Genomic DNA, 11,242 nt, shown 5'->3' on the forward strand with positions numbered 1-11,242 from the left:
TCATCGACATCCATTGCAGGATAATGATGCATAACTGAAAATATTAAATAAAATACATTCGATAAATTGAGAGGTATGTAAGAAAATGAAAAATGTAAAAAATGTTATCGCGAGCGTATTTTATTTGAAAAATATTTCTTTTTTATGACATAAATATGGGCGAATAAAATTATATTTTGTTGAATTTTATTTAATATGAAAATTATACATATATCAGGATATCGTTAAATTAATCGGCGAATTCAAATGCAATACATTAATTATTAAAATTAATAATCAAAGGTAAACTGTTTAATCGATAAGCTTAATCGCAATTTTAAACAATTATTTTAAAATCAAAGATTATTAAATAAAAAATAAAAAAAACTAATCTATTTAGTCTCAATGCCAAAATTATGTATTAAATCATTTATAGACATTAGATACAAAGAATTATTGAGCTAAAATATCACAAATTATTATGAGAAACAAATCTAATAAATTACGGGAGATTAATATTTTGAACATCACAACTATTGACTAATAACTTATACTTCTATTTAAATTAGTTAGAGAGAATTTTATTTATCAGAATGTACTAATAATGTATTCGTTTCAACAACGAGTGATAATGAAAAACAAATTACAAGATTTATTATGGGCTTAATTGTAAAGCGTACTATCGTACTAATACATAATATTGTAATATTACTGTCCTAAATTATTTGTAATTTGCTTTTACACAAAATATTAAATATAAAGTAAAAAAGTAATAACTTAAGCTACATCATTCTCTGAAATACTGACATGCCATTAATTATAAATTTAAAATGAAATTTAAATTAACTTTAACTTTATCTCTAATTAGCCTTAATGTTTAAACATATTTTACAAATAAAATTCAAACTAATAAAATAAATTGACGTCTAGTTTTGAAATATTATAAAATAATATATACATTTGCAGACGATTGAAAGCTGTAATGTAATTCTTTAATAATTCTCTTAACGAGAAAAAATGATAAAAACGTGATATACATGGAGTTTGTGGTGGGAAAGTGATGGATATTAAATACTATTAAGTGGATTCACCATGGAAAATTGTAGCCTAATGTTTCATTTTATCAAACTAATATTTTGCATCGTATCAACGTGACTCCCAAATTTTATTAGAAGTTTTTCAAGTTTGTTCCCCTTATTTTTTCTTTATTTTTCTTTTCTTTATATATACGCGCGTGCGCGCGCGCACACACACACACACACACACACACACACACACACATCTAGAACATGAGAAATATAATATTTTTGTACTCGGCTGTATACCGCACGGAGCCATAATTTCGTAACTGGATTTGCTCTTAACATCCACCCAATCAACCATAAATATTGCATGAAGAATTTAAAATGATTACGCATTAACATCCTAAAGCGAAAAGATCATTGAAGCCTTACTCGTCGTTATTGATTTTTCTTGATCGAAAACGAAACGTGCTTTGTTTTTAGATTATTTCCTTAGTAGATGAAAAGACTTTAAATTTAAATATTACGTATATAAACTATGGATTTACGGGGACAAAAATTGAAATTATTATTATCTTAGTTTGAATGTACGATAATATCAATATTTGTTAATTATGACTAAAATCACCTTAATCGATTAAAGTATCATATAAAATTCAATTCTTACAAAATAACGATATGATTAATAAAATGATACGTCATATGATAAGTTTTAATCCATTATGAATCTATTATCATGTACGATCAACCATGAATTTAATAATATGACTTCTTAAAGTAAGTATAAGTATAGTCGATATAATATACGATGTAAGAATATCTTTTTTAAAAAAAAAAATGTTATACTCTTTTTCAACCTGAAAATGTTTAATTTTGTCGATGAAAATAATGCTATTCTTTGAATGAGAAGTAACAATGACTTTATATTATATCTTATACGATTTGTATTATTGTTTCTCTAAATGGAATGACAAATAATATCTATGATAATGTAATATACTACAATATTTATTGCTATAATTTTACCCTAAAGCTATCTTAGTCTTATTGTTCATTTAGAATATTTTTATTTAATACATTAAATATTATTAAAAATAAATGGTAGTGTAATGTGCAATGTTTATATTTATCTGTTTAACAGTATAGACAAAGTATATACACGCATACTAATACATTGTATGTAAATTATATCTTGCTTCTTCCGAGATTAAACAATCAAATTGAAATACTATTAGCAGGTCATATATTGTATTTACTTTTTATTTTAGTATTATACCTACTAATATATTTTTTTTATTGATTATAACGTAATTATTTCCTCTTATGAATAAATAACGTACGGGTGACGCGAGATCTTTAAAGAGAATATCAATCTAAAATATGATCTGCTTCCATATGCTTTTAAATCAAATTAACTATATCTTTCGTTTATCTTTTTTTACAACAACGCAACATATTAATTTAATCAGTTTTTAATATAAGGTTCTTTTGAACAGTATATCGCTGTTTATATATACTCGATCTGCGAAGTTATTTAACTAATTCAATAAATATAATTTAAATGCCTGCCAACCATATATAATCAATAATAATGATAAACAGTGTCGGCAGAAAGTGTGAATGTATTCAATGATACTGAAGTTATCATACCAAGTTATTTATGGAATTTAAATAAAATGTAGAAATTTTGCAATTTTTTTTGTTTCAAAATTCCAAATCTCATTTATTCAATGTGAGCTCGACCAATTGCTATAACTCTAATGAATCTATCATCTTAAAACTTCAATTATACTTGGACTTGGAAAGACTCGTTGGCGCAGCTATGGAAGAAAACTTATAAAAACGAGGAACTCATAAAAATAAAAAATCCCTATCTGTCAGTTTCTCATAATTGTAGTGATAAAAAGATATTACTAACATGTCAAATTGTCAAATCATAATTTATATGTTATAAGAAAAGATTGATGATATTAAGAAATTTTATGTATTGTCAATGATGAGTAATTATAACGCTATTTTATTTCGAACTAACAAGGAGTTTAATATGCACAAATATTTTCATTACTTATTGAAATATGGCCGGTAGTGTTAATCGATGATGATTGGCTCGTGAATGTCTAAATATATCTACAACGTTAAAAAAAAAAAAAAAGATTACCGGTTTGCAATAAAAAGAAAGTTTGAACTTTAAATAACGTGTCATCTGGCAAAGTAAATGAAACTTTGTAAGACGTTCCGAAAGATAGCGGTAAATTTATGTCCAATCTATCTAGAAGAAAAGGCTGTTGGAGAAAATGATACTCATCGTTTGCAACTCTGAAAATTGTAGTTTACTTTGTCAATGGAGACGAACTTTGTTAAGTCATTTGCAGCATCTAATCGCCTTATCAATCGTATTAATACTTAAACAAAGCAATTCACAATATAAGCGTTAAACTCGGATCTTCGTGGAACGTGTGGGCGATCAGGTTTGGCGCAAATTTATCCTCATTTGATGTACTTTAAGCGTATAAAAATTTATATCATCAAGATTACAGATAAAATTCGAATTTATTATTTTTATCGTTATCGTTATTATTATTATTATTATTATTATTATTATTATCATTATTATTATTATCATTAGTAGTAGTAGTAGTAATAGTAGTAGTAGTGGTAGTGTTAGTGGTTGTGGTAGTAGTAGTAGTAGTAGTAGTAGTAGTAGTAGTAGTGGTAGCAGTAACAGTAATAGTTAATACAAGCTGTTGTTGTTGCTGTTGTTGTTGTTACCGCTGCTTGATGCTATGAACCTTATTGTCATCATCCAATACGATCATTTCATTACAATCAACCTGTACGTATTGCCGTGAATAATACCGTGCACGGCTATTATGTTTCACGAACGCGGGGGTACGTCTTCTATACGGCGTTTATTCTCACGCTGCTCCAAAGTAGTGCGAACCGAAGAGTGAAAGAGAGAAGTGCGAGATTGTTTAGCTAGAGTAGCGAACCACTGACTGCTACTTGACGCTAAATGAAAGTAATTCACAGTGTATCAAACTACCGCAGGTGCGCGCGGCACTTTCTTCACCGTCATTAACTATGCGGCTGAGAGAGAAAGATGCATTGAAGGAATTCAAAGGTCATTAACGAGTTCACGCTTGTAATTAGCACCGCCGGGATGATCCTTATCGGGCTGAACTTGCCAAGAGCTGAGATTCAATTGTAATTGCGAACGGCTGAATGTAAGCCAGCGTATCCACGTGACTTCACTCCTCGTTTCCGCGCACGCCACGCTCGTATTGAAATATAAAAAACAAACACACGACTGCGACACTTTAAAGAATGAATGGATTATATACGAGACTGATTTTGCCCAGGTAATTAGCGGCATGTTTTATGAAATTATGGGCGTCGGTGTGTCTCGTACTTTATTGTGAGTTTGTTTGATGAGCGAACACTTTATATGATTTTTTCTAAATGAAAGATTTATCGTACAGAGGTAGGAATTACTTATCTCGAGCTCAGATGCCATATAATACACAATTACCGAATTGATCGAACGTACACGCATCTACTTTCTTTTTAGTGGCCTCGCAATGCGGCGAAAATTTACTCGATACTAAGATATTATTCAGGAATGAGGGACGACGAGCAGCTTGCTCAAATGAGTAAGCAAACCACTAGACTTTTGCTTAACCGACTAGCAAAAAGCAAAAGGTGAAAACTATCGTGGTTGAGAGAAAAAAAAACGAAAAAGCTCGAGGAAATTCAGAAACCGTATAATCAGGCGATCAGGCGCATCGCAGGGGGCCGTCCGTGAGCGCAGAGACCACGACGGCTTGGCACACGTAAACAAGGATTTGCCTTCTCCAATTCCCCCCTGTCGAACGGTACACGTCTTTCAGCAGTTTCTCCTTGTGCAGCTCATCATCGGAAAAGGAGGTCGCACTCGTGCGCGGCATCCGCGTGCACAAGGGCAAGAGGCTGCGGGAAGCCCCGATATGACGAGAATCCGGACGGACGCCCGTCGAGCTTAGATCGGTCCCGTCGCCATCCAATTTACAGTTGTCTACGATTCGACCGACATGCCGCTCGGCCCAAGTCCCGATAGCACCCATTAAGCCTTATCGGATCGGTCGAGTCTTGGGGCCCTCGATCAGCCGATTGCCTCTATTGCGGGGACCGGGCGAGGTAACCTTACCATCCCCAAGAGTTTAAACTGTGCACTGTTGAAGAGCGATGGCTCGCCATCGTTTATATTCGGCATTCTTCGCATGCGGTCTGGATGGAAATAAGGGCTAAAAAGGAATATTGGCTTAAAACTAAAATGGATAGACGAAATTTGCAATTTACGTTCGTTTCAATGGTAATTTCATAACTATGTTGGGTGTTCAGACATTTCGTAATTGACATGCAGAGCTAAGCAAAGCCATTCGATTAGAACGAGAGACCATACGTATATTCATAATTTTATTAGCTTTTGTTTTGAATTTTTTGTGCTTTTTCATTTCTTTTTCTTTTTCTCCTTTTTCTTTTAATGACGTAAGTTGACCTTGGGAGTGAAATTTTACGAAGAAAAAAGTATACTCGGCTTGAAAGGAACGTAGCGACTCCGTCTTCGCGTTGTTTGTTACGCGTGGATTTTATATACCTCGGGGCCTGGCATACTTTGTATATTTCGCTAAAGCATTATTATTTAGATAAGATTGTGTTCACGAGACCACCTCAGGAAACTTTTAATGTATCAACGTAACATGTATTTAAGATATTATTAACAGTCAATAAGCTAATTTTAAATATTCTCAAAGATACTTCGATTTATAAATTACCATTTTTAATTATGCACGGTAGCCGATTTGATAACGATAAGCGAACAACAAAATGCGAGCTTCCCGATTCAATGTTTGAAAAATAAATAATCATTTTCAGAAAATGTATAATATATAGTTCGTTGATTAAACGAGCCATAAAGCAGTCCCAATAATTTATACCTGACAATTATGCTAATTTGTATAAACATTGAATTAATCCAATAAATTTCCTGGCTACGTCGCAACGACTGTGAAAAATGTAAAAGGAACATTTAATAAGCCTCTTAGACGACGTTCCATTTTGTTTGAATAAATAATAAGAATAGGAATAAGAAAAGTAGGAGATGAAATTTCACGATCGATTTGTCCGACATTAATATGCCGAATTTTCTATGCTCGATTGTTCCAACATTCGCGAAAAACTATCTTGCTAATGTTCAATGCGACTACTTGCTTTTGCATGCTACTTGATTTTCGGGAATTTGTGATTATCCATGTAGCATTCGACAATGACATTTCGATCTTTTGAATGAGCGAGGGTGACGATAGGGCAGTAGAGTCAGCGATCGCGAATTTTAACATTCCCATCAACTTACCGTTAATGCTGAATTACCATTCGCTTCCCCATGATTCATTACAAGGCTATAAAAATGTATGCTAATGATGACTCTAAACTTATTCGTTTATTCTTCGAAAAGACGGAGCAACGAGCAATAAATAATGGCAATCGATTATAAGGCATTATTCAAGCCATAATATTTTCATTACGCATCTGGTATTTAATATAAAATTTATATTACTTAAGAAAGAAGCAATTACCGAGGCGAATGGATAAAAAAAAAGTCAAGATTGAATTATGCGCGTAAGTGCGATAAAATGTTTTCTAAAAATCGCGTTTAATAAACCAGTCGCTTGCGCCAGCTCCCAATGCCTCGAGCTCCAACTCGTAGAATACAAACGGGCGAAGGGTGCGCGATCGATCCATCATTCGTAAAACGCGCAATCAGATTTAAAAGGTGGATAGGAGCGATAAAAGTGTACCTAAGCGATGGCTTTTTCATTGCGCGCCCGAGCCTTTCTCGAGCTCCGCCGACTTTACAAAGTATCTCTACGAGTGCGGCGCTTTTGACCAAATAACTATATTTCCTTAGGGCGCGAATTAATTACAAAGCTCGTTATTCTTTACGATGTTAATCCTTACCTCGTTCGCTCGGGGCTAAGCGCGAAATCTGGCGATAACAGCCGAGCAGCCTTTTAACGCGTACAACATGTGTTAACGCTGGCGAATGTGTCCCGAGCGATACTTTTGCGAGTCCTCGTCGCCGAACATTCGCGCCTTTAACACCAAAGAGGGGATTTTCACTTAACGAGGCTGTAAATGCCGAGTGCTCGGCTCCTTTTCTCGAGCAGGCCAACGACAAAGCCATATTCCCGGTTATTTCACGTGGAATTGTGTGAACAACGTTTAAAAATCTCCTTTTCACTAAGTCTCGTCCTTGACGACTATAAGCCATCGTAGCTTATTTAAAGAGACCGAAGGATGAATGAGAATGCGAGAGAGAGAGAGAGAGAGAGAGAGAAAGAGAGAGAGAGAGAGAGAGAAACCATAGAAATTGCAAACAATCGATGCTGTCTCTCAAAACCGTTGACTAAAATCAATAGACACTCGATAAAAATTGGGAAGCGCGCTCGCACAGTTCAAGGATATCCTCGGACAAATCGCTCCTCGTCTTCTCCTTTCTACTCAATCATCCATTATATTCGCGAACGTCCAAAGCTTTGTCAAAGTACATACGTCAATTTTGTTCTCATGGCGTGCGAACGCGAGACTTTGGATGCTTCGATGTCAGAGGTGCGCCGTTGAGAGTGAAAGTCCCCGGAAGCAAAGTGTCCGCACGCAAGTGAGTTGGGACAGAACCCTGGCGTATTTTTCCCGCGGGAGTTTCAGCGCTGTGAGCCCGTTTCACCGCGACGGAAGTACGTCGTTCTCCTTCATTCTATCTTCAGCTATCGGGCCCATAGATACAGCGAATCAACGCTATTAGGCCCCGAGAACCCCTAATACAACGTATTTAACCGGCGCAAGATTAGAGTGGATCGCCCGACCTGCCAAGTACTCACTCATTGTCCTCATCCCTCCTTACTACTACTACTACTACTACTATTACTACTACTACTACTACTATTACTACTACTACTACTACTACTACTATTACTACTAATACTACTTATACTACAATTACGATCGACTGTCAATTTTTGACCTAGGCGTCAATAATGCGCCGCCGTATGCAAGGATAACAACAAGGGAAAATAATAGCCTTGCTTCGACGGACAATCCGATGTTCGACTATAATCGCGAACGCATTCTGACAGAAATTTCCCAAAGCCATTCGGCTTTTGCATCTTTACATATATACATAACACTACTTTATTACATACATAACATTGCGCGATGCAGAGGAACGCGTGACACACGCCCTTCTTATCCGGAATGTTGGAAAACGGCTTTCTTTACGTTCAAATATGGTCGTCGGGAGTGTAAGGGGGGCTACGGTGGCTGATGTCCCGGTAAGCTCGACACCCAATAAAATGATTTCAATCCCGACCTAAAAGAGGGACACTGTAGCCTAACGGTACAAGATTTCGTGGCGAGTATCGTACAATTGATTTGGGCTCGGAAGGGAGGCCTGCCGCAGATGCGCTGCATAAAGTCGTACGGTTGCCTAATGGGATGGTGGAGGGAGGAGGATGTCACCTGTTGTTCGATCAAGAGACAGAGAGAGAGAGAGAGAGAGAGAGAGATAGAGTGAGCGAGAGAGGGAGCAAGGAAGGAACACCAGTCTCTTTAATCGTGAATTAAAACCAATTAAAAGTCTGAGTCGAGGGCAAGGGCCAAGGGTTGAAAGGTAAGCGGACGATTGAAGGATGCCGTTGCGCGAGTGAGTTTCTTCCAAACATCACAGATCCGAGTCAACAAGGGTATCGCGATAAAGCCCGCGGCCAATTACGCGGAACTCCTCTCAGCTTTACTTATGCAAATGTGATCAAAGGAAGCTGCAGTGCCAGTGGCGGAGGGGGCATCATAATACATTTTTTAACGCTTATTCCTCGCATTTAAATGTTAACGAGGGGCGCGATAATCGCGCGATAAGTGCCGTACTCTTTTGTATCTCTCGTGCGGCTCGCGCGAGCACGCCCAATGCAATTGTAAACAAATCATCTGTTGTTTTGCGTGCGCGTGTGCTGCCCCGTGGGTGCAAGGGCAATTTATGTCTGGCAGTCATTTGTGGGCTCGACAGTGACTAAACGGCGATTGCTTTTTTTTTCATTGGCGAACTTGTTGCCAGACGATTTAGGCACGTTGTTACTTCAATAATTATGAAACAAATTGGCAATACAGTGTTTGCAAGTGCTACTAAGGCACGCTTTTTATAATGATCAATTGCAATTGTATGGAGTGAGAGGTGAGAAGGGGGGATAAGAAGAGAAACAGGAGATCGCGATTCTTATAAACTTTCATATTTAAAACTGACGCTATTTTGGGTTTTGATCAGTAGCGGACAAAGTGGCGTTAACCGTTTGTAGATCTGCGTTACGCGTTCCAAGCTCATTAGTCAGCGATAAATTTAAATTTACATTTATTTGGACGTTGCCGATTATTGGCAATGGTGGCGATTGAGGGGCAGGGACAGAAAAATTATCGAAGCAAGGTTGGTCAGTCCGATAAATACACAAGCATAAATGTAATAAGCATCGTGGCGAGTCTACAAAAGCAGAAAATAACGGGGCTCTTTGAAAAGGAGCTGCGGTTGCGGTGTTAATCGATTCGGAGTAGCCGTAAGCAATCCGGTGAAACAGCGCAATAACAAAAAGTCCGAAGATTGGGAATAAATGATGAAAAAACACAATGATGTTGAGTATTAAAGGTACCTCAAAGTTGGCTTACGCTCGTCTATGGCTACGCAATTGCAATTTTATTTTAAACTCGCGGTAAGGGAGATATTTTCTTAGATTATGCAGTAACAGCGGCAGCGACAGCAGTAGCAGGCAGCACCACCACCACCACTACACCACCGCCACCACCACCACCAACAGTATCTAATTAAACGGAGTGTGGCACGGATGACATGGGAGGGGAGCGACGAGGCCAGCACGAAAAATGAATAAAGTGGTGCGAGAACGGCGATGGTGAACGGGAGTATCGAGGGGGCGGAGAGGGGTAGGGGCTGAAACAGTAAAAGAGCGAGCGGAAAAAATAAAGCGCGCGGTGGACCTTAAGGACTCATTGAAATGCAGCCGGGAAGACAGCGAGCCATGTACGGAGTATCGCTTATGCTAAAAATCAACCGGTTCCGAACAATAATGCGAGCAGCAGCTGAGAAACCAACGTCCTGCCAATCGCATTATTTATTCGGTCCGGGTTACCCATGCTCTTTTGGGATACTCGACGTGTCCCGACTTGCCCGATTATTCCGCGATTTTTAATGTCTTTTCTACATGTCCTGCCGCTTCTACCACCTGCCAATGACACCCTCGATACCGCGCTTCGGCCGTTCGCCGTTCTCACTCAATAATGCGTTACATTGAAATGTAACAATTCGGTAACACTCGGTCGGATGCTATCTAGTCTTTTACGAGCAATCTTTTTACTCCAATCTTGCACTACCTATCGCGTTTGAAAATGTCTATATGAAATTCGTATACATAAATAAACTAGCCAACTTTTCGACAGACAAATATCACGCGTCGCGAAATTCTACTTCCACTCTCCGAAAGAGTACAATAATAAAATAATAATAAAATAAAAACAAAATAATAATTTCAAAATTCAAAAATTGGTGTACACACTGCGACGAATATTTTTTAAACGTTATTTCGTGTTATATAGATATAGTTTCGTAAAAGTTTTTCGAAGCTGTGTGGGGACATATGGAGTGCGTAACTAAGTACCGAAGCTGAACTTGGAAATTCGTTTGAATTAAGAGTAAAGAATCTAAGACATGATATTTCCATCCAAAGGAGCTAAATTTATATTATAGTGATGGTTGCCGGTCGAAGTGGCCAGTCAGCCAACGTCTCCACTACGGACTAAAGTTTGACTCCGTTATGTTGCACAATGTAATATAAATTATAGGGATGTCCGTAAGGTGTAATTTGTCAATCCAGAACGATTAGAGCGATATCCGGTTGTACTGTGCAAGCCAACTAGCCCAAGCCTTATCTTGGAGCACCGCGACTTTGCATGCCGAAAGCAAATTACATAATGTGTGCAGTAGAGCGCCGGGCGATCCAATGGCGTAGTCAAGCTTTATCCAACAAGCGCGTTACGGAGTAAGGATCGTCGTCGCCGGCCACGACCTCGCCGGAACCGTTGGTGAAGCTCTCGGCGCTAGGGCGATGCTTTTTCGGAAGAAGATTGCCTATCTTAACGAGAAGAGTGGAATG

Source organism: Ceratosolen solmsi, unplaced genomic scaffold (genome assembly GCF_000503995.2).
Source record: "Ceratosolen solmsi marchali unplaced genomic scaffold, CerSol_1.0 scaffold39, whole genome shotgun sequence".
Classification (NCBI taxonomy): Eukaryota; Metazoa; Arthropoda; class Insecta; order Hymenoptera; family Agaonidae; genus Ceratosolen; species Ceratosolen solmsi.